Source organism: Bombina bombina, chromosome 4 (genome assembly GCF_027579735.1).
Source record: "Bombina bombina isolate aBomBom1 chromosome 4, aBomBom1.pri, whole genome shotgun sequence".
Taxonomy (NCBI): domain Eukaryota; kingdom Metazoa; phylum Chordata; class Amphibia; order Anura; family Bombinatoridae; genus Bombina; species Bombina bombina.
This window is the reverse complement of record NC_069502.1, coordinates 840903563-840931535: the sequence shown is the minus strand read 5'-3', so window position 1 is coordinate 840931535 and position 27973 is coordinate 840903563. Positions and strand designations below refer to the sequence as shown.

At 37.5% G+C, this 27973-nt stretch overlaps 1 pseudogene; it reads left to right on the top strand.

The window, feature by feature from the left end:
• The window catches only part of LOC128657231 (oocyte zinc finger protein XlCOF6-like), a 157798-nt pseudogene extending 153561 nt beyond the window's left edge, over nt 1-4237 (top strand).
• The last annotated feature ends 23736 nt before the right edge of the window (nt 4238-27973 follow it).

Below are 27973 nucleotides of genomic sequence, written 5' to 3'. Positions count from 1 at the left end.
GGAAGCGGATTATCTCAGTCGCCAGACGTTACATCTGGGCAAATGGTCTCTTCACCCAGAGGTATTTCTTCAGATTGTTCAAATCTGGGGACTTCCAGAAATAGATCTGATGGCCTCTCATCTAAACAAGAAACTTCCCAGGTATCTGTCCAGATCCAGGGATCCTTAGGCGGAAGCGGTGGACACGTCACTTCCTTGGAATTATCAACCTGCTTATATCTTTCCGCCTCTAGTTCTTCTTCCAAAAGTGATTTCCAAAATCCTAATGGAGGATTTGTTTGTACTGCTGGTGGCTACAGCATGGCCACACAGGTTTTGGTATGCGGATCTTGTTCGGATGGCCAGTTGCCAACCTTGGACACTTCCGTTAAGATCAGACCTTCTATCTCAAGGTCAGTTTTTCCATCAGGATCTCAAATCATTAAATTTGAAGGTACGGAGATTGAACGCTTAATACTTAGTCATAGAGGTTTCTCTGACTCAGTGATTAATACTATGTTACAGGCTCGTAAATCTGTGTCTAGAAAGATCTATTACAGAGTCTGGAAGACTTACATTTCTTGGTGTTCCTCACATAAATTCTCTTGGGATTCTTTTAGAATTCCTAGAATTTTACAGTTTCTTCAGGATGGTTTGGAAAAAGGTTTGTCTGCAAGTTCCTTGAAGGGACAAATCTCTGCTCTTTCTGTTCTTTTTCACAGAAAGATTGCTAATCATCCTGATATTCATTGTTTTGTACAGGCTTTGGTTCGTATCAAGCCTGTCATTAAGTCAATCTCTCCTCCTTGGAGTCTTAATTTGGTTCTGAGGGCTTTACAGGCTCCTCCGTTTGAACCTATGCATTCTCTGGATATTAAATTACTTTCCTGGAAAGTTTTGTTCCTTTTGGCCATCTCTTCTGCTAGAAGAGTTTCTGAGTTATCTGCTCTTTCTTGTGAATCTTTTCTGATTTTTCATCAGGATAAGGCGGTGTTGCAGACTTCATTTAGTTTTTAACCTAAAGTTGTGAATTCTAACAACATTAGTAGAGAAATTGTTGTCTCTTCATTGTGTCCTAATCCTAAGAATTCTCTGGAGAGATCTTTACATTCTTTGGATGTAGTAAGAGCTTTGAAATATGTTGAAGCTACTAAAGATTTCAGGAAAACTTCTAGTCTATTTGTTATCTTTTCTGGTTCTAGGAAAGTTCAGAAGTCTTCTGCCATTTCTTTGGTGTCTTGGTTAAAGTCTTTGATTCATCACGCCTCAAAGGATTACGGCTCATTCTACTAGGTCAGTTTCTACTTCCTGGGCTTTTAGGAATGAAGCTTCTGATGATCAGATTTGCAAAGCAGCAACTTGGTCTTCTTTGCATACTTTAACTAAATTCTACCATTTTGATGTTTTCTCTTCTTCTGAAGCAGTTTTTGGTAGAAAAGTACTTCAGGCAGCTGTTTCAGTTTGATTCTTCTGCTTATAATTTCAGTTTTTATCATTATCAGATTAAAACTTTTTGATTTGGGTTGTGGATTATTTTTTCAGCGGAATTGGCTGTTTTTATTTGTATCCCTCCCTCTCTAGTGACTCTTGCGTGGAAGTTCCACATCTTGGGTATCTGCTATCCCATACGTTACTAGCTCATGGACTCTTGCTAATTACATGAAAGAAAACATAATTTATGTAAGAACTTACCTGATTAATTAATTTCTTTCATATTAGCAAGAGTCCATGAGGCCCACCCTTTTTTGTGGTGGTTATGATTTTTTTGTATAAAACACAATTATTCCAATTCCTTGTTTGATGCTTTCGCTCCTTTCTTATCACCCCACTTCTTGGCTATTCGTTAAACTGAATTGTGGGTGTGGTGAGGGGTGCATTTATAGGCATTTTGATGTTTGGGAAACTTTGCCCCTCCTGGTAGGAATGTATATCCCATATATCACTAGCTCATGGACTCTTGCTAATATGAAATAAATGAATTTATCAGGTAAGTTCTTACATAAATTATGTTTTTTACCTCTAATTAGCTTCTATCTAAGCCTCTGCATACCACCTCCTTTTCTCAGATCTTATGACAGACTTGCATTTCAGGCAGTTAGTGCTGACTCTTAAATAACTTCTTGTGCATGAGCACAGTATTATCTATATGAAACACATGAACTAACGCTCTCCAGCTGTGAAAAACTGTCAAATGCATTCATATAAGAGACAGCCTTCAAGGGCTTAGAAAATTAGTATATGAGCCTACCTGGGTTAACTTTCAACTAAATACCAAGAGAACAAAGCAAAATTGATGATAAAAGTAAATTAGTAAGTTGTTTATAATTACATGCCCTATCTGAATCATGAAAGTTTAATTTGGACTTTACTATCCTATTAAGTGTTAGCATGAAGCTGGGGAAAGGTGTAGGGGTCATCGTAGCCTTCCCCTTACTCTTGTGGTAGACACTCATTTAGAACAGTTAAAATGTCCTCAAATTAGAATTATGTCATCAATAACTAACATTAATCCTATTGTATTTCTTATCAACAGGTGAATTTACTAACTGCAGTAATCCAAGACGCCATGTGGGCAATGTATGTTCTGAATATGGGACATGTTTTTCAAGGAAACCAAATCTTCTAAGTCTGAAAATTCATACAGGAGAGAAAACATTTTCATGTTCTGAATGTGAGAAATGTTTTACTCAGAAATCAAATCTTAGACATCAGACAATATATGCAAGAGAGAGAGAATTTTCCTGTTCTGAATATGGGAAAGGTTTTAATCAAAAATCACATCTTATTATGCATCAGAAATTTCATACAGGAGAGAAAGCTTTTTCATGTTCTCAATGTGGGGAGTGTTTTACGGACAAATCAAGTCTTAATAAACATCAGAAAATTCATACTGGAGAGAAAAAATTTTCATGTTCTGAATGTGAGAAATGTTTTACTCGGAAATCAAATCTTGATATACATAATAAAATTCATACAGGAGAGAAAGCTTTTTCATGTTCTGAATGTGGGATGTGTTTTATGGGCAAATCAACTCTTAATAAACATCAGAAAATTCATACTGGAGAGAAAACTTTTTCATGTTCTGAATGTGAGAAATGTTTTACTCGGAAATCAAATCTTAATACACATCAGAAAATTCATTCAGGAGAGAAAGCTTTTTCATGTTCTGAATGTGGGAAATGTTTTACTCAGAAATCAAGTCTTAATAAACATCAGAAAATTCATACAGGAGAGAAATCTTTTTCATGTTCTGAATGTGGGAAGTGTTTTGCTTGGAAAGCAAATCTTATTGCACATCAGAAAATTCATACAGGAGAGAAAGCTTTTTCATGTTCTGAATGTGGGAAGTGTTTTAGGGGCAAATCAACTCTTAATAAACATCAGAAAATTCATACTGGAGAGAAAACTTTTTCATGTTCTGAATGTGAAAAATGTTTTACTCAGAAATCAAATCTTGATAAACATAATAAAATTCATACAGGAGAGAAATCTTTTTCATGTTCTGAATGTGGGAAGTGTTTTACGGAGAAATCAACTCTTAATCAACATCAGAAAATTCATACAGGAGAGAAATCTTTTTCATGTTCTGAATGTGGGAAGTGTTTTGTTTGGAAAGCAAATCTTATTGCACATCAGAAAATTCATACAGGAGAGAAAGCTTTTTCATGTTCTGAATGTGGGAAGTGTTTTACGGAGAAATCAACTCTTAATCAACATCAGGAAATTCATACAGGAGAGAAATCTTTTTCATGTTCTGAATGTGGGAAGTGTTTTGTTTGGAAAGCAAATCTTATTGCACATCAGAAAATTCATACAGGAGAGAAAGCTTTTTCATGTTCTGAATGTGGGAAATGTTTTACTCTAAAATCAAGTCTTATTACACATCAGAAAATTCATACTGGAGAGAACTTTTTCATGTTCTGAATGTGGGAAATGTTTTACTCAAAAATCAAGTCTTATAACACATCAAAAAATTCATACTGGAGAGAAAGCTTTTTCATGTTCTCAATGTGGGAAATGTTTTACCATGAAATCAAGTCTTATTATACATCAGAAAATTAGTTTTACCTGTGTGGGCCTAAAATATAGAATTAGCTCAGGAACTCCTGAAGCTTGCTCTGTGAGTTTGCTGCATTCTTTTTCTCTGTTAAAGTAAGCTTCTCAGTTTAAGTAAAGAGTTTCAAAACCAAGGGAGTTTTTCAATTGTTTACTGTGTAAGGGGTGCAGTTTAAACTTATATTAAACTATTTTTATTTAAGCTTGCTTTTAACTGTTTTCTTTTTTACCCCCTATCTTGTTGTGTGTAATTAGGGGAGGGGTTAGTTTCACCTGTGTGGGCCTAAGTTATAAATTTAGCTCAGTAACTCTGGGAGCTTGCTCTGTGACAGAGTTTGCTGTGTTTATTTACTCTGTTATAGTAAATTTCTCTGTTTAAGTAAAGAGTTTCAGAACCAAGTGAGTTTGGGCAAACAAGGGATTGGAGTAACGATGGGTGACTATAAATAATAGTAATTTGTCATTCAGACCCATGAAATAAAACTGTTTGCGGTCTTCCAGGGGTGCATGTTAGGCATATTATAGAGCATATGGATACACTGTAAGAGGGATCTTGTTCTGATCCTGCAGTCATGGTGCATGCACTAATGAAGAAATCGGCGGGAGATGGAGTGTCCTAAAAATGACTTAAGGGAGTTAGGTAGCAACTTTAAATCAAGGACCTCCAAGGTAATATTTTCAGAGATGTTACCAGTGCCATGTGCTAACTTAGTAAGGCAGAAGTAGCTATGGTCAGTTAATTCATGGTTAAAAACATGGCATGAAAATTAGGGGTTTGACTTTTTAGAGCACTGGGCTGATTTCTCCTACATTGGTGTGTCCGGTCCACGGCTTCATCCTTACTTGTGGGATATTCTCATTCCCTACAGGAAATGGCAAAGAGAGCACAACAGCAGAGCTGTCTATATAGCTCCCCCTCTAGCTCCGCCCCCCAGTCATTCTCTTTGCCGCTCTGTACAAGTAGCATCTCCACGGGGATGGTAAAGAGTATGTGGTGTTAGTTGTAGTTTTTTATTTCTTCTATCAAGAGTTTGTTATTTTAAAATAGTGCCGGTTTGTACTATTTACTCTGCAACAGAAAATGAAGAAGATTTCTGTTCATGAGGAATATGATTTTAGCACCAGTAACTAAAATCCTTTGCTGTTCCCACGTAGGATTGTTGAACCAGAGAACTTTCAAGGGGGAACAGTTTGCAGGCTTATCTGCTTCAGGTATGATCAGTCACTATTCTAACAAGACCAGGTAATGCTAAAAGACTGTCAGTTATCCCTTAGGGGATAGGTAAGCCATTTTCTTAGACTCAGTAACAGAATTAAGGCTTATAACTAGGGCTCTATGCTGGTTGACACTATTGTGGGCTAAGTCATTTGCTTTTTATCATGTTTAAGTGACTTCAAGTGTTTTTTCAAACTTTAAAACACTTTTTGGGTATGTTAGTTGCGCCTGGCAGCCGTTTAGACACCTATTTTGGTCAGAAAGGCCCCTTCACTCTGGATGACAGTGGGAGGAGGCCTCATTTTCGCGCCTCAGTTGCGCAGTTGACTTTCAGCAGAAGGTTCATGCAACTTCACGTGGGAAGTCAAGAGGCTTAGAAAAGGACTTATAAAAGGTTTATTCGTTTTTTCATAACCCATAAGGAAGGTAAAAGCTGTGGTGGAGACTGTGGCAGGGGACTGTAGTGTATTAACCAATTGATTGCTGTTATCAGCTCCGGTTTGGGCATTTAAGGGTCAATTGTTATAAAACTTGGTGTGCAATACTTTCATAGCTTTAAGACACTACGGTGAAAATTTCAGAAAAATTGGATATTGCTTTGTTGTTTTTCTGACGTTTCAGTAATAAAGTGTGCTTCTTTATTATTTAAAGAGACAGTAACGTTTTTGTCTAAAATTATTTTTTTGCATTAAAAAAGCTGCCTAGGTTTGTCTAACATGTCTGTGCCTTCAGATAGCCTATGTTCTGTGTGCATGGAGGATAAGGTGGTTCCACCATTAAATGTTTGTGCAAATTGTGCCATAGGGTCCAAACAAATAAAGGACAGTACTGTCACATTTAAAAATGTTGCCCAAGATGATTCTTCAAATGAAGGTAGTGGGGATAGTTCATCATCCTCTCCTTCTGTGTCAACGACAGCTTTGCCCGCGCCAGCGATACCTAGTACACCTGACGCGCCTATGGCTGTTACTATGCAGCAATTAGCTGCAGTAATGAATAATTCTTTAGAAGCATTTTTATCTAAGCTGCCTGTTTATCTTAGAAGGCGTGATTGCTCAGTTTTATATACAGAGGATGAGCAAGCAGACGCAGGGGATAATTCATCTGTGGTACCCTCACATCAATCTGAGTTGGTGGTGAGGGAGGGCCTGTCTGAGGGAGAAATTTCTGACACAGGAAATGTTTCTCAGCAGGCAGAGACTGATACCATTGCATTTAAATTTAAACTAGAACACCTCTGCACCCTACTTAAGGAGGTGCTAACTACTCTGGATGATTGTGATCCTTTGGTGATTCCAGAAAAATTGTGCAAAATGGACAAATTTTTAGAAGTTCCAGTGCAGTCTGAGGCGTTTCCGATACCCAAGAGGGTGGCGGATATAGTGACCAAGGAGTGGGAGAAGCCAGGTGTACCATTTGTTCCCCCTCCTATATTTAAGAAAATGTTCCCCATTGTTGACCCCAGAAGGGACGCATGGCAGACGGTCACTAAGGTAGAGGGGGCAGTTTCTACATTAGCTAAGTGCACAACTTTACCAATAGAGGACAGTTGCGCTTTCAAAGATCCTATGGATAAAAAACTAGAAGGTTTACTTAAGAAAATATTTGTTCAGCAAGGTTATCTTCTGCAACCAATTTCGTGCATTATTCCTGTCACCACGGCGGCGTCTTTTTGGTTCGATGAACTAGAAAATTCAGAAAGAGACTTCTTATGAGGAGGTCATGGACAGAATTCATGCACTGAAGTTGGCTAATTCCTTTATTTTAGATGCCGCTTTTCAATTAGCGAAATTGGCGGCGAAAAATTCATGTTTTGCAATAGTGGCGCGCAGAGCGCTTTGCCTAAAATCTTGGTCGGCGGACGTGTCGTCCAAAAATAAATTACTTAATATTCCTTTCAAGGGTAAGACCCTATTCGGGCCAGAATTGAAAGAGATTATTTCAGAAATCACTGGGGGAAAGGGCCCCGCCCTTCCACAGGATAGACCTTTCAAAGCAAAAAATAAGTCTAATTTTCGTTCCTTTCACAATTTCAGGAACGGACCGGCTTCTGGCTCTACAGCCTCTAGACAAGAGGGTAACACATCCCAGTCCAAACCAGCATGGAAACCATTGCATGGCTGGAACAAGGGAAAACAGGCCAAGAAGCCTGCTGCTCCAACCAAGTCAGCATGAAAGGATAGCCCCCGATCCGGGACCGGATCTGGTGGGGGGCAGACTCTCTCTCTTTGTTCAGGCTTGGACAAGAGATGTTCCAGACCCCTGGGCTTTAGAGATTGTCTCTCAGGGGTATCTCCTAGAATTCAAGGACCTTCCACTAAAGGGAAGTTTCCATCTTTCTCGCTTGTCTTCAGACCAAAGAAACAGGCATTCTTACATTGCGTAGAAGACCTTATCAAAATGGGGGTGATTCACCCAGTTCCAAAAGCAGAACAAGGACTGGGTTTTTACTCAAACTTGTTTGTAGTTCCCAAAAAGGAGGGAATGTTCAGGCCAATTCTGGACCTAAAAATCCTAAACAAATTTCTAAGAGTTCCATCATTCAAGATGGAAACAATTCGAACAATTCTGCCTATGATCCAGGAAGGTCAATATATGACTACTGTGGACCTAAAGGATGCATACCTGCATATTCCAATCCACAAAAATCACCATCAGTTCCTAAGATTCGGCTTTCTGGACAAGCATTACCAGTTTGTGGCCCTTCGCTTCGGGTTGGCCACCGCTCCAAGAATTTTCACAAAGGTGCTAGGGTCACTTCTAGCGGTACTAAGACCGCGGGGCATTGCAGTAGCACCTTACCTAGACGACATCTTGATACAGGCGTCTTCTCTTCCCAGAGCCAAGGCTCACACGGATATTGTTCTAGCCTTTCTAAGGTCTCACGGGTGGAAGGTGAACATAGAAAAAAGTTCTCTGTCCCTGGTCACAAGGGTTCCCTTCCTGGGAACAATATTAGATTCGGTAGAAATGAAAATCTTTCTGACGGAGGTCAGGAAGTCAAAGCTCTCAAAAGCTTGTCGAGTTCTTCATGCCATTGCTCAGCCGTCTGTGGCGCAGTGCATGGAGGTTATTTGTAATAAAAATTGTTTTCCGATATTAGAACCTGCAGCACCTTGCATTTTTTAGGAATCAATAATTTAATATATTGGTCTGAGTTAACATAAGGAAATATAAATAATTCAAACCAGATCCTAAGTTCCAATTGTATAGATATATATATATTGTTAGCTGCCAATCCATTGTGAGTAATTTAGAGCCTTCTCTCCTAAACTGACATATTAATAATTTTTGAACCTGAAACTTATAAGTTTTTCATATAAATTAATTGTTTGAGTGCCAGATAGCCTCTTTTTGGCGCCGCCTCCATCCTTTGTAACTTGGATTATTTGAGTCGTCAGACTTTCCATCCGGGGGAGTGGGAACTTCACCCGGAGGTCTTTGCCCAGCTAACTCAACTATGGGGCATTCCAGATCTGGATCTGATGGCGTCTCGTCAGAACTCCAAAGTTCCACGCTATGGGTCCAGGTCCAGGGAACCCAAGGCGACATTGGTGGATGCATTGGTGGCGCCTTGGTCATTCAATCTAGCGTATGTCTTTCCACCGTTTCCTCTACTCCCCAGGCTAGTAGCCAGGATCAAACAGGAGAAGGCTTTGGTGATTCTAATAGCTCCTGCGTGGCCACACAGGACTTGGTATGTAGACCTGGTGAATATGTCATCGGTTCCACCATGGAAGCTACCATTGAGACAGGACCTTCTAGTGCAAGGCCCATTCGAACATCCAAACCTAGTTTCTCTGCAGCTGACTGCTTGGAGATTGAACGCTTGATTCTATCTAAGCGTGGGTTTTCAGAATCAGTTATAGATACTCTGGTCCAGGCTAGAAAGCCTGTAACCAGGAGAATTTACCATAAGATATGGCAGAAATATCTCTATTGGTGCGAATCCAAGGGTTACTCATGGAGTAAAATTAGAATTCCAAGGATTCTTTCCTTTCTCCAAGAGGGTTTGGAGAAAGGTCTGTCAGCTAGTTCTTTAAAGGGACAGATATCTGCTCTGTCTGTCTTGTTACATTAACGTCTGGCAGCTGTGCCAGATGTTCAGGCGTTCGTACAGGCATTTGGTCAGAATCAAGCCTGTCTACAGACCTGTGACTCCTCCATGGAGTCTAAATCTAGTTCTTTCTGTTCTTCAAGGGGTTCTGTTTGAACCTTTACATTCCATAGATATTAAGTTACTATCTTGGAAAGTTTTGTTTTTGGTTGCTATTTCTTCTGCTAGAAGAGTTTCTGAATTGTCTGCTTTGCAGTGTAATTCACCCTATCTGGTGTTCCATACAGATAAGGTTGTTTTTCGTACAAAACCTGGTTTTCTTCCAAAAGTGGTTTCCAATAGGAATATTAACCAGGAGATAGTTGTTCCTTCTCTGTGTCCTAATCCAGTTTCTAAAAAGGAACGCTTGTTACACAATCTAGATGTGGTTCGTGCTTTAAAATTCTATTTAGAAGCAACAAAAGATTTTAGACAGACATCTTCATTGTTTGTCGTCTATTCTGGTAAGAGGAGAGGTCAGAAAGCTACTGCTACCTCTCTTTCCTTCTGGTTAAAAAGCATCATCCGATTGGCTTATGAGACTGCCGGATGGCAGCCTCCTGAACGAATTACTGCTCATTCTACTAGAGCTGTGGCTTCCACATGGGCCTTCAAGAACGAGGCTTCTGTTGAACAGATCTGTAAGGCAGCGACGTGGTCTTCTCTGCATACTTTTGCCAAATTTTACAAATTGGATACTTATGCTTCTTCGGAGGCTATTTTTGGGAGAAAGGTTTTACAAGCAGTGGTGCCTTCCGTTTAGGTTACTTGACTTGTTCCCTCCCTTCATCCGTGTCCTAAAGCTTTGGTATTGGTTCCCATAAGTAAGGATGAAGCCGTGGACCGGACACACCAATGTAGGAGAAAACAGAATTTATGTTTACCTGATAAATTTCTTTCCCCTACGGTGTGTCTGGTCCACGGCCCGCCCTGGCTTTTAGTCAGGTTTATAATTTTTGTTTTTTATACACTGCAGTCACCACTGCACCCTATGGTTCTCCTTTTTCTCCTGACCGTCGGTCGAATGACTGGGGGGCGGAGCTAGAGGGGGAGCTATATGGACAGCTCTGCTGTTGTGCTCTCTTTGCCACTTCCTGTAGGGAATGAGAATATCCCACAAGTAAGGATGAAGCTGTGGACCGGACACACCGTAGGAGAAAGAAATTTATCAGGTAAACATAAATTATGTTTTTTGTTAATTTAACTTAGTTTAATTATATATTCTGTGTTGTGTGATTATAATGCTGTTTAGCATTTAAAGTCTTCATTTCAAAGCTTTAAAAATAATGTATTAGGTGTTACTTATGACAATTTTGAGAGGGGCCTGGAACCTATCTCCCTCACTTCCCATTGACTTACATTATAAACTGGGTTTCAATTTACAACAGTTTCGATTTTTAACCATTCCTTCTGGAACCTAACCCCAGCGTAAACTGAGGGCTACCTGTACAGTGTGTGAGGTTTTATATTTGTGCAGTTTTTATACACAGTGTAATAGCTAAATAACTTGTATAAAAAGCTACATGAATAATATAGAGCAATGCAGGGGCTGCAAATATATAAAGTTCATGGTCAGTCATGCACAGTACAGATGGTAAAAAGCCGGCAACATCACTGTTCTGTGAATGCGCACTGCTTCTGTCCCAGGGTGTGAGAATACCTACACTCCAAGATGGTGGCACCCAGTGTAAATGTGCAGGACATCAGCAACTGGCACCGTTAAAGGGATATGAAACCTCAAATTTTTTCTTTCATTATTCAGATAGAGCTTGGGATTTTAAACAACTTTCTAATTTACTTTTATTATCATTTTTTCTTTGTTATCTTAGCATGGATGGAAGCTTAGGAGCCAGCCCATTTCTAGAGCACTATATGGCAGCAGTTTTGCAAGAATGTTAACCATTTGCAAGAGCTTTAGATGGCAGCACTATTTCCGGCCATGTAGTGCTTCAGAGGCTATCTAGGTATTTCTTCAGTACAGAATATAATGGGAACAAAGCAAATTTGGTTATAGAAGTAAATTGGAAATGTTTTTAAAATTGTATTCTCTGTCTGAATCAGATTTTTTTTTTGGGGGGGGGGGTTCATATCCCTTTAAAATAGAAGATCAGCTTTGAAGAGAGCAGCAGACACAGCAGGATGGCAATAATTAAACATGTTATAGGGTCATGGATTTAAAAAGTACACTGCCATTATTTAGATAGGCAGTATAAATGAGAATAGCCCACAAGTATGGATGAAGCCGTGGACCGGACACACCGTAGGAGAAAGAAATTTATCAGGTAAACATAAATTCTGTTTTTTCACTTGGGTACAATTTGTACAGTAGGGATGGAGTACATGGGTGCAGGTGTTTTAGGGGAGAGGATAGTAGCACATTTAAAGAATCATTTAAACTAGTCCAAGCATAATAGAACAGACTGATCAGTCTGAATATGTGACATCTATAATATTTCAAGGAAGGGATGACAGAGGGGTACACTTAGGAAATGTCACATTAGAAAGTTTAAGAAAGTGCACCAAGTAGCAGCAGAAAGCATATGAAAATTAAATGTATGACAGCAAATGCAAGAAGCATGATGGGTAAAATGGGGGAGCTGTATCTATTAGTTGCAGAAGAGGGCTATGGTATCATTATAACTGAAACTTGGTAGTATGAGTCACATGACTGGCAGTTAACTTAGAGGGTAATCCTTTTTTTTTAGAATGGACAGGAGTAGTAAAAGAGGGGGAGGAATCTGCATGTATATTAAACCTAACCTTAAACAGGGCCGTCCTACGGCCTCGCTGTTAGGTGTTATTTTCAGGGGGGAAGTGTCAGTCAGCACTTGGCCGTATCCTATACCTAGAACTGAATGGGTTATTTGGTGACGAGATATCCAGAGAACAGGAATCAGACCACGCAGCAGTCAGTCTAAAAGCTGTTCTGTTTATTAGAAGATGCATAATACTTTTTATAGGCAATCGTTACATCATATAGGGTTAAACAATGACGTGTTCATAACCATTTCATCTTACATAGTATTTCTTCAGGAACAAAAGAAGCTCATTAAAATATAATTGGTAAAAAGGAGTGTTAGTGAGTATTTCTACAGAAATACCTAGTTTTAGATAAGAGTACATCTGAACCGCATAGACCAGCACAAATCAAGGCCGTTTGACATCTTATAGAGACAACAGTGCATCCAAGCACATCATCAGGGACATTCTCAGGGCCATTTCTGGCTATGCAAGTCTGACTAACATCAGCATATTTCTCACTACATAATAAGGTGTTATAATTAACCATTCTTAGACAAAATGGATGCCTAAGACAAATTGGCGACGGTAATGCTAATATATCCTAACATACCACTCTTTTATTCTACTAGAATAACATAAAAAGAAAAGCACAGAAAATTAGTAAATCTGTTAACAACAATATACACCTAATACTTCGGTATAACATGAATTTATGTGATAATACTGTAGGGAAGTGTATTTATGTTTCCTGCTATAATAAATAGACAAAATTTTAAAAACTAAATAGGCCAATGGGGCACAATTTTTCACTGCACATAGGTATGGCCCCTCCAGTACTCTCTTGTCTACCTCCCAGCATCCTCATCTATCTGCACAAAGACCCAACTAGCCCCCTATCTTCCCCCATGCAATGCTGCATCTTTATTTCTCAACTTGCATAGCTAGCACCCCCCAATTTTTCTGACAGTTTCTTGCTCTGTACATTCTCCACAGTGAAGTATGACATGAGAACAGCACAAGTATCTCTGGGTGGCCTCTGATCACTTTAAGAACAGTCTTTGTCCTTTTAGAGCTCCACCTTCCTCAAACACTCTGCTTCAATACCATAGTCCATTTGCAGTAGGGGTGCTTTGCCAGTGTCCATCTGCAGGTATATGCTGGAAGTCCGATGGTTTGTTCATGGGGTAGACAAGGAAAGCAGGTGGATCCTCATAGCAAGCAGACACTCTAGTCAGAAGGAGTCTAAGATGGAAACAAAACAGCACAAGATGAGCACACACCCTGATACAATCACAATTATGTCCAACAAAAACTTCTTTCACCTTTTTGTAAGCATCACCATTCTTTTAATAGCTTAACTTATCCTATGTCATTTAAAACCAATTAAACATTATGGATATATAATACAAACTAAATACATTGATTATACTTTTATAGAGAATAACTCACAGCTTCTCTATACAATTTACATGATAATTCATGAATACTAAGCAAGTAAAAACTGCTAGACTTCATCAAGAGGCTGTACGGCTATGCTAAGTAATTTGTGCTAAAGCCTGCCCTGCAACAAAAATAAAACCGTCAAACATATTTTTCTTTAAAATTAATTTCTTCACACTTTCTCTTTGAACTACTAAAAATAAAATAACCTAGTGTTGCTTTATTCTGCAAAGCTACTTTATGCAATGTTTATAATTCTCCAACTATGATCTTAATATAATCAGCTTTCTCATCTTAAATAGACACTACTAGTCAACTAATTATTTTATGAAACCTAAATTATCTCGTACTCCTGTATAAGGAAAGAATACAATCATAACATTATTAAAACTACAAAATCTCTTAAAGGTAAACACATCTTTATGGTAAGATAATTCTTTTGACTGACAAACATTTACAAAACTCAAAGCGCAGACACCATACCAGTTAATAAAAGGGAAAAATACATTTGCTTTCATAACACAGATCCAATAAGAGCTATTGTACATAGAAAATATACCCTCAATATCACTATAATTATACTCCCAAAAACATGGGGAGCCTTCTGTGTTCTACAATGGTGAAGGGTCTAGAATATTCTGAGATATTGCAGTATTTTCTTTAAACGCTAAAGGTGCAAACATATTCTCTATACTCAGTGGGCCATTCAATAGGTTATAATACTGCAAGGTTTAGAGTTAAACTTCTCTAGAGGGTTACTTTGTTAAGTACATAAACTATAATGTGTACTAATACAAATAAGGCATACTTTTCTGCAGACAAAGCTATATGACTTTTTATAACCCATATGATCAACAAAAATAACACACTTAAAGAGAATACAAAACAAGCAATATAAGTGAACAAGTTAAAACAATACTCCCCTAATTTAAATGTGGATGACTGTAACAGCGTAACAGGTCCTTAATTCCAACAGGCAAGGCACAGTCCAGAGAAGGATAGTCTTTATGTTCTGAAGATACACATCATAGGAAACAGTCATAGATTACCCAGAGTCCAGTTCTGGGACTGGTACCCGCATGCAAAGCAAAGAATGGATCAAAAGACAGTTCAACAACTTTTACTGCAGTATAGTGGTTAAAACAAACTTGACAAAAGGTCTTTTCTTTTTTTTTCTTCACCTAAACACTAGGCATTTCTTTATTTAAAAGGTTTACTTGCATTCAATCTTTTGGAGAGTGCACTACAGAATTTTATCTGTACAGATTTACCTAAATAAGAAAAACTCAAAAATAATTTAGTTAGGCCTAGATTTAGAGTTTGGCGGTAGCCGTCAAAACCAGCGTTAGAGGCTCCTAACACTGGTTTTAGGCTACCGCCGGTATTTGGAGTCAGTCAGGAAAGGGTCTAACGCTCACTTTCCAGCCGCGACTTTTCCTTACCGCAGATCCCCTTACGTCAATTGCGTATCCTATCTTTTCAATGGGATCTTTCTAACTCCGGTATTTAGAGTCGTGGCTAAAGTGAGCGTTAGAAATCTAACGACAAAAATCCAGCCGCAGAAAAAAGTCAGTAGTTAAGAGCTTTCTGGGCTAACGCCGGTTTATAAAGCTCTTAACTACTGTGCTCTAAAGTACACTAACACCCATAAACTACCTATGTACCCCTAAACCGAGGTCCCCCCACATCGCCGCCACTCGATTAAATGTTTTTAGCCCCTAATCTGCCGACCGCCACCTACGTTATACTTTTGTACCCCTAATCTGCTGCCCCTAACACCGCCGACCCCTATATTATATTTATTAACCCCTAACCTTCCCCCCACAACGTCGCCGCCAGCTACCTACAATTATTGACCCCTAATCTGCCGAGCGGATCTCACCGCTACTATAATAAAGTTATTAACCCCTAATCCGCCTCACTCCCGCCTCAATAACCCTATAATAAATAGTATTAACCCCTAATCTGCCCTCCCTAACATCGCCGACACCTAACTTCAATTATTAACCCCTAATCTGCTGACCTAATCTCGCCGCTACTGTAATAAATGGATTAACCCCTAAAGCTAAGTCTAACCCTAACACTAACACCCCCCTAAGTTAAATATAATTTAAATCTAACGAAATAAATTAACTCTTATTAAATAAATTATTCCTATTTAAAGCTAAATACTTACCTGTAAAATAAACCCTAATATAGCTACAATATCAATTATAATTATATTATAGCTATTTTAGGATTAATATTTATTTTACAGGCAACTTTGTAATTATTTTAACCAGGTACAATAGCTATTAAATAGTTAATAACTATTTAATAGTTACCTAGTTAAAATAATTACAAAATTACCTGTAAAATAAATCCTAACCTAAGTTACAATTAAACCTAACACTACACTATCAATAAATTAATTAAATAAAATACCTACAATTACCTACAATTAAACGTAACACTACACTATCAATAAATTAATTAAATACAATACCTACAATTACCTACAATTAAACCTAACACTACACTATCAATAAATTAATTAAAAACAATTCCTACAAATAAATACAATGAAATAAACTAACTAAAGTACAAAAAATAAAAAAAGAACTAAGTTACAAAAAATAAAAAAAATATTTACAAACATTAGAAAAATATTACAACAATTTTAAACTAATTACACCTACTCTAAGCCCCCTAATAAAATAACAAAGCCCCCCAAAATAAAAAAATGCCCTACCCTATTCTAAATTAAAAAAGGTAAAAGCTCTTTTACCTTATCAGCCCTGAACAGGGCCCTTTGCGGGGCATGCCCCAAAGAATTCAGCTCTTTTGCCTGTAAAAAAAACACATACAATACCCCCCCCAACATTACAACCCACCACCCACATACCCCTAATCTAACCCAAACCCCCCTTAAATAAACCTAACACTAAGCCCCTGAAGATCTTCCTACCTTATCTTCACCATACCAGGTTCACCGATCGATCCAGAAGAGCTCCTCCGATGTCTTGATCCAAGCCCAAGCGGGGGGCTGAAGATGTCCATGATCCGGCTGAAGTCTTCATCCAAGCGGGAGCTGAAGAGGTGCATGATCCGGCTGAAGTCTTCTATCAACGGCATCTTCAATCTTCTTTCTTCCGGAGCCATCATCTTCCAGCCGACGCGGAACATCCTCTTCTCCCGACGCCTACTCGCCGAATGACGGTTCCTTTAAATGACGTCATCCAAGATGGCGTCCATCGAATTCCGATTGGCTGATAGTATTCTATTGGCTGATAGTATTCTATCAGGAAAATTCTGATTGGCTGATGGAATCAGCCAATCCAGATTGAAGTTCAATCCGATTGGCTGATCCGATCAGCCAATCAGATTGAGCTCGCATTCTATTGGCTGTTCCGATCAGCCAATAGAATGCGAGCTCAATCTGATTGGCTGATTCCATCAGCCAATCAGAATTTTCCTACCTTAATTCCGATTGGCTGATAGAATCCTATCAGCCAATCGGAATTCGACGGACGCCATCTTGGATGACGTCATTTAAAGGAACCGTCATTTGGCGAGTAGGCGTCGGGAGAAGAGGATGTTCCGCGTTGGCTGGAAGATGATGGCTCCGGAAGAAAGAAGATTGAAGATGCCGTTGATAGAAGACTTCAGCCGGATCATGGACCTCTTCAGCTCCCGCTTGGATGAAGACTTCAGCCGGATCATGGACATCTTCAGCCCCCCGCTTGGGCTTGGATCAAGACATCGGAGGAGCTCTTCTGGATCGATCGGTGAACCTGGTATGGTGAAGATAAGGTAGGAAGATCTTCAGGGGCTTAGTGTTAGGTTTATTTAAGGGGGGTTTGGGTTAGGTTAGGGGTATGTGGGTGGTGGGTTGTAATGTTGGGGGGGGGGGTATTGTATGTGTTTTTTTTACAGGCAAAAGAGCTGAATTATTTGGGGCATGCCCCGCAAAGGGCCCTGTTCAGGGCTGGTAAGGTAAAAGAGCTTTGAACTTTTGTAATTTAGAATAGGGTAGGGCATTTTTTTATTTTGGGGGGCTTTGTTATTTTATTAGGGGGCTTAGAGTAGGTGTAATTAGTTTAAAATTGTTGTAATATTTTTCTGATGTTTGTAAATATGTTTTTATTTTTTGTAACTTAGTTCTTTTTTATTTTTTGTACTTTAGTTAGTTTATTTCATTGTATTTATTTGTAGATATTGTATTTAATTAATGTATTGATAGTGTAGTGTTAGGTTTAATTGTAGGTAATTGTAGGTATTTTATTTAATAAATTTATTGATAGTGTAGTGTTAGGTTTAATTGTAACTTAGGTTAGGATTTATTTTACAGATAATTTTTTAATTATTTAAACTATTTTAGCTATTAAATAGTTCTTAACTATTTAATAGCTATTGTACCTGGTTAAAATAAATACAAAGTTGCCTGTAAAATAAATATAAATCCTAAAATAGCTATAATATAATTATAATTTATATTGTAGCTATATTAGGATTTATTTTACAGGTAAGTATTTAGCTTTAAATAGGAATAATTTATTTAATAAGAGTTAATTAATTTCGTTAGATTTAAATTATATTTAACTTAGGGGGGTGTTAGTGTTAGGGTTAGACTTAGCTTTAGGGGTTAATACATTTATTAGAATAGAGGTGAGCTCCAGTCGGCAGATTAGGGGTTAATGTTTGAAGTTAGGTGTCGGCGATGTTAGGGAGGGCAGATTAGGGGTTAATACTATTTATGCAACAAGGTTTCACAGTTCAGTCAATAGGATTTTAGAGAGAGAGAGAGAGATAATTGTATAAATTAAAATATCATTTTATTGAGTTCGTTAAAACAGACCTGGCACAGCACATAGAAATCCCCACTGCTGACGCGTTTCCTGCCTCACGGGCAGTTCATCAGAGCATACAGAGATCACCTGAAGCTGCTGTTTTAAACACACAGGTACACCAAAAAAGTCCAATCACATAGAAGCTAGGTAAGTGCAAAAAACACCCACCCTTTAACTCATTCAATTCCATTAACATATTATACATTGTTTAAATGTGACTGAACCAATTGGGTTCCTAAGAGGTAACAGCACAAAAATAAAAATACAAAATAAAGAACAAAATATAATTCAAAATATAAAATTTGAATGTTTGGAATAAACTCTTATTTGGGAACATTTTAAATCGTAACAATTCATCCAAAAAAGTTACGCCTATAATCTGATGTTAATTTAAAAATTGCTAAAGTTTGATAATAATAGTAAAATAGAGGTGAGTTAACCCATAGCCGTTAGGGTATATAAGATAAATGCAAAATGTAATCTAAGGGTCATCACCAAGACTGTATCAGTCAAAATGAAAAAAAGAAAAAAATAACTTTAAGCAAGTAATTGAGCCAACAATTCAATCTTTGGTTACATATTCCTGAAAAGGCACATACGAAAGATACATTAATGCTGAATTAGAAAGACACTAAATCTGAAATTGCATAAATTGTAAAATGTTTACAATAGGTCAGACTGGCCAAAATAACACCTATCTTTCTGCAGTATGTAATTATTGGATACAAAGATTTATATATATAAATCAGCTCCTATCTATGAAAAGTTTGACATCGCTAATTTTATTTATTCCTAGTGGATGACCCGTTTTTAAAGTGTGAATCCAAAAAATTTCTCTTTTTGATAAGGCCTGATATCTATCTCCTCCTCTGGCTCCCAATGTGACTTGCTCAATCCCTTGAAAAAGGAAGTGAGCCAGTCTATTGGTATGTGTAAAGAAATGTTTTGCAACTGGAGTCTTTGGAACCTCTGCTTCCAATGACAACAGATGCTCTCTTATTCGATCTTTGAGATTCCTTGAAGTGAGGCCAATGTATTGAAAATTGCAGAATGAGCAAGTTATAAGATAAATTACATACACAGAATTACAGTTAATGGATTCTCTTATTTTATAGGAAATCCCAGTCTGCATAGATTTAAAGCTATTGCCTACAAGTGCATAGTCACAGCATTTACAAGGTTTAGTACCACATTTATGAAAGCCAATATTAGTTGGTAGCCAGTTATTTTTTGTGTTCTCCCTGGTTTTGATTTTGGAAGAGAAATTCTTTCTTATTTTGTCACCTATAGTATCAGATCTGCTAGCAACAAAATTACAATTACCAGAGATCAACCTAAGATCAGCATCTCTCTCCAGCAATGGCAATCTCGTTTTGATTATATTGCAGATATCTCCAAACTGTCTACTGAATTTGGTGACAAAATTAATACCTTTTTTTTGTTTCAATCCCTGATCAGAATTTGAAATAATGCGATCTTTTAGTAAATTATTTCTATCAAAGCTTGACACTAAGTTAGACTGTTTTTTTTAATCCTCTAAATCATAACCTCTGGCTACCAAGCGCTCTGTCAAATCATTGGCATGTTTCCAATAATCACTTAGATTAGTACAGTTGCGTCTAAGTCTGATGTATTGGCCCTTTGGTATCCCCTTTTTTAAATGTTTGGGATGGGGGGAGTCTGCCCTAAGGATAGTGTTGCCACTTATTTCTTTCCTATATGATTCTGTAAATATTGTTTGACCATCATTCCTTAGATATATATCGAGGTAAGGAATGCTGTTGTGGGATGCACTGAAGGTGAACCTAAGATTACTATCATTACAATTGAGATAGTCTATGAAATGATTTAATTCTCCCTCAGTGCCATCCCACACTAGCAAAATATCGTCTATATACCTGGTATACATCTTAATATTGTTATGAAAGATGTTACTCTCACTGAAAATCTTTAGAATTTCAAAATTTGCCAAATAGAGATTTGCATACGAGGGGGCAAATTTTGCCCCCATCGCAGCACCCCTAAGTTGAATAAAAAATTCTCCATTGAAAATGAAAAAGTTTCTGTTCAATAGAAAAGATGTAGCCATTAAAATAAATTCTATCAAATCAGCATCATATCCAGAATATCTCTCCAGCATTTTTTTCATGGCATTTAGCCCCAGATTATGCTGGATACATGAGTATAAAGAGATTACATCTATGGTGACAAAAAGAAAGCTCTTTTTCCATTCAAAATTTTGAATCAACCTGATCAGATGCTTGGTATCTCTTAGAAACCCAGGTAGCGATTGCACAATTGGTTGCAACTGGGCATCTACCCATTGGCCTAACTTCTCCCCCAGGGAGACACATATTAAGGAATTAAAACTCTGGTGGGATATAGAATTCTTAGAACAATATCTGGAAGAAAAAAGAATTCCCAGAGGTTTGAGAATTAAAAAGTTTCCGGCATTTCACAGGGAATACCCAGAATTTATGTCTACATGGAATGAATCTCTGTCAGATTGCTCCTTAATATTAATGGAGAAACTGGTGAAGTTCAAAAAAGAACAAAGAGAAAACATACTAGTTGAAATTGAATCTATGGATAAACAATTGGAGTTATTTAAGGATGACGAAAAACTAATACCCTATCAAAACCAATTAGATGAGACTTTGGAGAAATTGAGTGTGGAGTTGTCGGACCACAAATATAAGAAATATGAAAGAGACTGCAAAGATTACGAACTGGGTATAGTATACAGCTGGAATACTGAGAGGAAGATGCAAAGAAATAAGAATAACAAGCAGAAGAATTTCAACCAAAATAAGAACAAAGATAAGAACCCAAGGAAAGTCACTTTTTCAAGCTTTGAAAGTACAGCAGGCTTAAGTGAAACTAACACAAGCTCATCCTCAACAACTGTAATAGATCCAGCCGTACCTACTACTTCTACACCCATTAGAACATCTGCAAACATTGATTCTAAACTGGGAGCTAAGCCAAAAAACGGGGAGAATCCAGTGATCAACAACAAAAAAGAAAAACAAAAAGAAAAACCAGAGGAGAATCCAGTACCGGGACTAATGATACCCAGGTATCCGAGTCGACGCACACAGTGGAAGAAGAAAAACAACAAAAACGACAAATAATCAACTTATCATCAACTACACTGGATCCTAATGAAATCTCTGTATTAAGTAAAGGACTGGGTTTCTCACCAACTAGGGACTTCAACTTATTTGAAACGATGTTGGACATTAATAAATTTGTCCGTAAAATTACCATAACTAAACATTTTAAAAATCTAGGCACTGATGATCAGCCCGGTGGCACACAGAAAGACGCAGTTACAGTTAATGATACATGTAATTTCAAAGATCTTTGTGACATAGTGTCTTTGTGTGAGCTACAAGATGCTGATCTAGAGATTGGTAGTTATACAAAACAATGTTTGATTAAAGAGTCGAAACCTAGTGTTTTTTATCCAGTGAATGCTAGAAATGATGTCATTGAGCTTTTCCATTCTATTTTGGAACAAGATCTTATCTCTCTGTCAGAGAAAGTAATTGATAATGAAAAGTCAGGCAAACACACTTATAAAAATATAAGTAATAAAGAGACACAGGCATTAATGAAATTAAAAAATAATCAAGATATAGTGATTGTTGACTCGGATAAAGGAGGCTCCATTGTAGTCTTAAATAAAACTGATTATCTAAAAGAAGCCTATAGGCAATTGGATGACATTGACACTTATAAAAAAATGACATTTAATCCTACAAACAAATTCCAGAAAGAATTAAGACATCTTTTGGATTTGGGGCTGGAGAACTCCATACTCACAACCAAAACATGTGATTTCGTCTTTGTTGAGAACACAAGAGTACCGGTTTTCAAATTTTTACCAAAGATACACAATCATTTCTGCGATTGGCTCCCTGGGGGAGAAGTTAGGCCAATGGGTAGATGCCCAGTTGCAACCAATTGTGCAATCGCTACCTGGGTTTCTAAGAGATACCAAGCATCTGATCAGGTTGATTCAAAATTTTGAATGGAAAAGAGCTTTCTTTTTGTCACCATAGATGTAATCTCTTTATACTCATGTATCCCGCATAATCTGGGGCTAAATGCCATGAAAAAAATGCTGGAGAGATATTCTGGATATGATGCTGATTTGATAGAATTTATTTTAATGGCTACATCTTTTCTATTGAACAGAAACTTTTTCATTTTCAATGGAGAATTTTTTATTCAACTTAGGGGTGCTGCGATGGGGGCAAAATTTGCCCCCTCGTATGCAAATCTCTATTTGGCAAATTTTGAAATTCTAAAGATTTTCAGTGAGAGTAACATCTTTCATAACAATATTAAGATGTATACCAGGTATATAGACGATATTTTGCTAGTGTGGGATGGCACTGAGGGAGAATTAAATCATTTCATAGACTATCTCAATTGTAATGATAGTAATCTTAGGTTCACCTTCAGTGCATCCCACAACAGCATTCCTTACCTCGATATATATCTAAGGAATGATGGTCAAACAATATTTACAGAATCATATAGGAAAGAAATAAGTGGCAACACTATCCTTAGGGCAGACTCCTCCCATCCCAAACATTTAAAAAAGGGGATACCAAAGGGCCAATACATCAGACTTAGACGCAACTGTACTAATCTAAGTGATTATTGGAAACATGCCAATGATTTGACAGAGCGCTTGGTAGCCAGAGGTTATGATTTAGAGGATTTAAAAAAACAGTCTAACTTAGTGTCAAGCTTTGATAGAAATAATTTACTAAAAGATCGCATTATTTCAAATTCTGATCAGGGATTGAAACAAAAAAAAGGTATTAATTTTGTCACCAAATTCAGTAGACAGTTTGGAGATATCTGCAATATAATCAAAACGAGATTGACATTGCTGGAGAGAGATGCTGATCTTAGGTTGATCTCTGGTAATTGTAATTTTGTTGCTAGCAGATCTGATACTATAGGTGACAAAATAAGAAAGAATTTCTCTTCCAAAATCAAAACCAGGGAGAACACAAAAAATAACTGGCTACCAACTAATATTGGCTTTCATAAATGTGGTACTAAACCTTGTAAATGCTGTGACTATGCACTTGTAGGCAATAGCTTTAAATCTATGCAGACTGGGATTTCCTATAAAATAAGAGAATCCATTAACTGTAATTCTGTGTATGTAATTTATCTTATAACTTGCTCATTCTGCAATTTTCAATACATTGGCTTCACTTCAAGGAATCTCAAAGATCGAATAAGAGAGCATCTGTTGTCATTGGAAGCAGAGGTTCCAAAGACTCCAGTTGCAAAACATTTCTTTACACATACCAATAGACTGGCTCACTTCCTTTTTCAAGGGATTGAGCAAGTCACATTGGGAGCCAGAGGAGGAGATAGATATCAGGCCTTATCAAAAAGAGAAATTTTTTGGATTCACACTTTAAAAACGGGTCATCCACTAGGAATAAATAAAATTAGCGATGTCAAACTTTTCATAGATAGGAGCTGATTTATATATATAAATCTTTGTATCCAATAATTACATACTTCAGAAAGATAGGTGTTATTTTGGCCAGTCTGACCTTTTGTAAACATTTTACAATTTATGCAATTTCAGATTTAGTGTCTTTCTAATTCAGCATTAATGTATCTTTCGTATGTGCCTTTTCAGGAATATGTAACCAAAGATTGAATTGTTGGCTCAATTACTTGCTTAAAGTTATTTTTTTCTTTTTTTCATTTTGACTGATACAGTCTTGGTGATGACCCTTAGATTACATTTTGCATTTATCTTATATACCCTAACGGCTATGGGTTAACTCACCTCTATTTTACTATTATTATCAAACTTTAGCAATTTTTAAATTAACATCAGATTATAGGCGTAACTTTTTTGGATGAATTGTTACGATTTAAAATGTTCCCAAATAAGAGTTTATTCCAAACATTCAAATTTTATATTTTGAATTATATTTTGTTCTTTATTTTGTATTTTTATTTTTGTGCTGTTACCTCTTAGGAACCCAATTGGTTCAGTCACATTTAAACAATGTATAATATGTTAATGGAATTGAATGAGTTAAAGGGTGGGTGTTTTTTGCACTTACCTAGCTTCTATGTGATTGGACTTTTTTGGTGTACCTGTGTGTTTAAAACAGCAGCTTCAGGTGATCTCTGTATGCTCTGATGAACTGCCCGTGAGGCAGGAAACGCGTAAGCAGTGGGGATTTCTATGTGCTGTGCCAGGTCTGCTTTAACGAACTCAATAAAATGATATTTTAATTTATACAATCATCTCTCTCTCTCTCTCTAAAATCCTATTGACTGAACTGTGAAACCTTGTTGCATATTTGTTGATGTCTAATACGAGTTCAGGAGAGCTCTAACAGTTCCAGCATAGGACAGCGTACGTCACAGGCACTTACCTGTCGAATTAACAGTGAAGTATACACAGCGTTCATGCCGGAGGGCAGACGGTTTACTAACAAGCATATCTGAGTGTCATATTCCTGTAGCTTTAAGAACTAAGACCAACCCACTCCTTCACCTCCCTTTAAAGGTGTGTTCAGTACACCTGTGCTTTGCTTGATAATTGAAGTTTGTAGTTCCCACTCTGCTTCAAGCTCTAAAGCTAAAATCTACAGATCCTGCTTTTATACCTGTTAAAGGAAATCCTTGTTGTCATTTCTCCAGCTTCTAAACCTAAGAAGCATTTCCTGCTGCTTTACACTTCAAGGAACAGTCTTTGGCAGCAACTCTTGCAAGTCTGTGTTAACTCTGCAGTCTGATTTTCCAGCCAGCTCCATTACTGAGTGTTTACCTCTACCAGGAAATAAGAACATCTTCCCTGCTGTGATCCATTTTGACTCAGTGCCAACTTCGCTCTCTGCAGTTCTAAACTCACTCGCAAGTATCATTAATTTTATATACAATTGTCTCTAGCTGTATATATTCTTATCCAAAGTTCTGCTGACATACAAACTGTTAAAGTGCTCACAACTGGTTAAATCTGGCTCTCTCCTTCTCTCTGCATCACACACTCTGCCTGCTGTAACCTGATACCTCTTGATATATGGACACTGCAGACTGCAAATCAGTTTCTCATTTCTAAGCTTAACTATAAAGAGACTTTGCTATAAAATTCTGCTTTTCTCAGACAATACCAATAAGCTGCTTGTTTGCTGCCTTCTATCTTAAAAGAACACAACTCTTTACAACTGTGTAAAATATACAAAGGCTTCATTTCATCTGTTTTATTCACTTTATTTTGATTTTGTAAAGTGTTATAAAAAGAACTTGTTCTAAGTAAACCAGCTATCTCCCTTGGTAATAACCTTTTGTATAAGCCTGTTTTACTTAAGGTTCTCTGGGAATAGCCACATTATACAAGCTTATAACAGAATTATCAAGCCATAAAGAAATTTACTAACATATATACATTATAGTTTAAAGCTTGTATATAAAAAAATTATGGATCCTGCCTCAATGGCAATTGAAATAGCTTCCTTAAACCAGAAAGTTGAAATTTTAGCACAAGGTTTGACTGAAGTTAAAAATGAAAACCACACCCTGAAGAGGTTAATGAATGATTTCTTTTCAAGGAAAGAGGCTGATCACCCTGAACCACAGGTTAACCCTCCACACATTTTTTCTGGTGAAAGAACACGCTTTCGTGAATTCAGAAATGCATGCATGCTGATGTTTTCCATGAAGCCCAGGACATATTATACTGACAAGATCAAGGTTTGTACTACCATCTCTTATCTAACTGGAGATCCCCGTTCGTGGGCTGATAAGTTTTATGAAACTGATGATCCTATTTGAACTCTATCAGTGAATTTTTTAAGGAGATGGCTGTCTTATATGAGGATTGCAACACCCAGTTAACCGCAGAAACAAATTTGCGCACCCTGAAGCAAGGCAAACGTCCAGTTGAGGACTATGTGGCAGATTTTCAGCTCTGGGCTACAGATTCACAGTGGAATACTGTAAGTCTAAAAAACCAATTCCGTTTAGGTCTCTCTGAACATCTTAAGGATGAGATCTCTCGCATTGAACCTCCAGACACCATGGAATCCCTCATAAAGATATGCATAGCCATGGACAGACGATACAGAGAGAGGAGAGCTGAAAAACAACACCCAGAAACTTACCTCAAAAGGTTTACACCCTCTCATTCTGAAAAGACCTCCACAGCCCCTGTGCCCATGGAAATTGTGGCCATCCAAGGACCATTATCCCAAGAAGAGAAACAGAGAAGGAGGATTTCAAACCTCTGTATGTACTGTGGGAATAAAGAACACAGTGTCTCTTCCTGCCCTATTCTGAACCGGCAAAAAAGGGGTAAGATTCTTATAGTTAACCCAAATACTGATAACATTCATGAATCACAATTAACTTTCACATTGTCTTTACAGTGGGACCAGCATCTTCTCAAGACTGAGGCGCTGATAGATTCTGGAGCTTATGGAAGCTTCATTGACAAAACCCTTGTAGATACTAATAAAATACCTTGTGTGCAAAAGCAAACCCCTATCTATGTGAAGGTTATTGATGGCTCTACTTATTTAAAAGGCCCAATCACACACCATACTGTTCCTTTACTTGTCTCTTGTAACATTGGTCATACAGAATACATTACGTTTGATATAATTCCTAGCTCACTACACCCCTTAATATTGGGTTATCCTTGGTTAAGAAAACACAACCCTCAAATAGACTGGAGCAGTAACACAGTAACTTTCTCTTCCCCATACTGTTCTGCTACCTGTTTTCCCTGTGTGGAAATCAAAACTCTACACCCTCATATACCATTGCAGTATTCAGACTTTTCAGATGTATTCGACCTTAAGGAAGCCGAAAATCTACCTCCACACAGACCTTATGATTGCCCCATTGATACTAAACCTGGGTCTATCATACCGTTCGGCCGAATTTTTCCACTCTCTCAAAAAGAATTAAAATTTCTCAGAGTGTACCTAGACGATAATCTAAGGAAAGGTTTTATTTCTACCTCAACCTCTCCTGCAGCAGCGGGCATATTCTTTGTCACAAATAAAGATGGGACCTTACGCCCAATCATTGACTACAGAGCATTAAACTCTATTACGATTAAAAATAGGTATCCACTTCCTTTAATACCTGAATTACTTGAACGATTAACAGATGCAACCATCTTTACCAAACTAGATTTGAAGGGAGCATACAATTTAATCAGGATAAAAAGCGGTGACGAATGGAAAACAGCATTTAGAACCCGTTATGGTCTCTTTCAATATAATGTTATGCCATTCGGCTTAACTAATGCTCCGGCCACATTTCAATTTTTCATAAACGATATTTTCAAAGACTTAATGGATGTGTGTGTTGTAATATATCTAGACGATATTTTGATATACTCCAAAAATCTAACTGATCATGTAAAACATGTAAGATGGGTTTTGTCTAGATTAAGAGAACATCAGCTATACGCCAAGGCTGAGAAATGTGTATTCCATGTAAAGACAATAAAATTTTTGGGTTACATAATTTCCCCTAACGGTGTAAACATGGATCCAGAGAAGGTTACATCCATACTCAAATGGCCTGTACCTACCTCTGTGA